This window comes from Aotus nancymaae, unplaced genomic scaffold (genome assembly GCF_030222135.1).
Source record: "Aotus nancymaae isolate 86718 unplaced genomic scaffold, 86718_ANA_hifiasm-v0.15.2.pri h1tg000019l, whole genome shotgun sequence".
In the NCBI taxonomy this organism is placed as follows: Eukaryota; Metazoa; Chordata; class Mammalia; order Primates; family Aotidae; genus Aotus; species Aotus nancymaae.
In genome coordinates this window covers 46,531,783-46,533,875 of record NW_026988431.1, presented here as the reverse complement: position 1 = coordinate 46,533,875, position 2,093 = coordinate 46,531,783, and the positions used below count along the sequence as shown (strand labels likewise).

The window sequence follows — 2,093 nt, the reverse complement described above, 5'->3', positions numbered from 1 at the left end:
TACAAGGGGAGCCTACGAGTTCTTTTGCCTTCAGCTACTGTTTAATACCAGCTGTTTGTTCTTTCTGGTCCTCCCGCTTCTCTACCTCCTTCAGGTCTCATTTGAAAAACCTGCCCCATAGATACCCAATTCAATCTTTCTGAGTTGCCTTGGCAACTCTCAAAGATAGGATAGCTCACAGCTTCCCAGTCTAATTCCATCACATCCCTCAATTAGTTTAGTTAAGCCTTTTATGAACAAATATTCCTTAGAAGTATAATCAGGAACTGGCTTATCCTAAATTATGTTAGGAGATCCCTACGGGTGATTTTTTTGTGTGTATCCCCAGGGCTGTCTTCTGCCAAAGTCCCTTTCTCTAATGCCAGAAAGCAGGATAGATTATTATACAACCCATTTTCATGTTTCTCTCCACTATCTGTGAACTTTACCTTGAAGATTTACTTTTGCACAGGGTCTTCTGCCTGGCCTGGAACATTGGTATCCTCTAAAGCTTGGCAGGGTTCCTTGGTTGGCAATAATTACCATGCAGCCAAATTTTCCACTTCAGGTCCTCAAAAAGTTCCTGTTGTAAGCAGAATATTCTACTGCATATGATGTTTGCAAAGCACACAGAGATAAGTCATGCTTTGTTTATATTTTAAGAGGAGAAACATCACCTCTGGCCCAACTAGTGCTACCACAGAACAGACGGCATTGCCTGCCGAATAGGGTCAACCTAAATTACCTCACAAGCCTTCTCAGGAGGGCTTCCCGGATGGATTGCCTGGCTCTTCAGACCTCAAGAAAGTTATCCTTCCTTTGAAAAAAATTAAATGAGAACAAATTTTTGTCTTTAGAATTTGACAATTCGCTTGCAAATCTAGTACTGGTTATTGAATACATACAACCTGATAAGGCACAGGAACAACAAGTTTACTTTAATTCGTTGCATTCAATGTATAAAGTAATTAAGCATTTTAACATCACACTAAAGATGGCTAAACGTAAAGACACACGATTTGAACTGGCTTAACTTCCTTATAATAAGCAAATTACATTGGATTTCTACTGAGTAATTTATGCTGAATTAAGCCAATAGTTTGTTATTACACATTTGTAATCGATATAAAAGTGAGGCAATAAACACAAAATTGTTATAAAGTAGCAAATCATACATATAATGTGATGAATGGGAATGTTTCCCTGAGTATTAACTAAATTTGATACGGCTATTCTTGGGATCATACATTATTAGAGCTGAGAGTCCCTCTGCAAGTCTAATAAGAGTTGAAAGTCACATATAAAATTTAAGGTCCCACATTGACCTACTCAATAGGCAGAGAGGAAAATTGAAATCACCATTTTTGGCAATATTTCCTGTTGTTGGGAGCATGTCACAGTGAGAAACTAGTTTCTCTCCTTTTTATAATTCTCTCCCTTCAAAATATATGTACACTACACATTTTGACCTAAGCAAAGGTGAGCTAATCAATGTTTACTGCCTGCAGTAAGTTTAGAGAAAAGACTTCAGACCTTATCTCTTCAGTCCCTGAAGTGGTCATCCTGGAAAATCTTGCAATTCTGCTTTTCCAGAGTTTCTGAATCTTTAAAGAATTGAACACTTCACAATTCAGTTGCACTCATAAAGACAACTTGACAGCAACTAAAATACAATGAATTTGACAAAAAGTATGATCATACAGGATCTGTTCACTTGTTTTAAAATACATAAGCCCTGAACAATTGGATAATTTTGTCCAGATCTGAGAGGTAGTCCTACGTCAAAAATTCATGAAACTGAGAAAAAAATTAAACATTGACAGTGATCTGGAAAATTTCATATAGTTTTGTCCATCTGTTAACTTGAAACACTTCCATTTATTGGCTCAAATCATGGAAGGGCATTCAAAGCATACCATGAAAAAACCTTGCTGAAATTTGCTTATAAAGTAAAGATCCTCATATAGTACCTTAGAGATTATTTCAACAAATATAACAGTCCTCAAACAGTGTCTTGAAGCTGTTCAGTATTACTGAAGAAAATGGGGTTGTATTTTTAGGTAAATACACTTATTCGTCATTTCTCTTATTATGTAACAGTAATTAAAAGAACA

At 36.3% G+C, this 2,093-nt stretch overlaps 1 long non-coding RNA gene across 1 annotated transcript; it reads right to left on the bottom strand.

The window, feature by feature from the left end:
• Positions 1-441: 441 nt before the first annotated feature.
• Positions 442-1,602, bottom strand: LOC105706604 (uncharacterized). Its single transcript, XR_001104863.3, has 3 exons — positions 1,513-1,602; positions 725-796; positions 442-562 (listed from the first exon to the last, which is right to left on the bottom strand). It is a non-coding gene; the product is annotated as an uncharacterized LOC105706604 (long non-coding RNA).
• Positions 1,603-2,093: the final 491 nt, after the last annotated feature.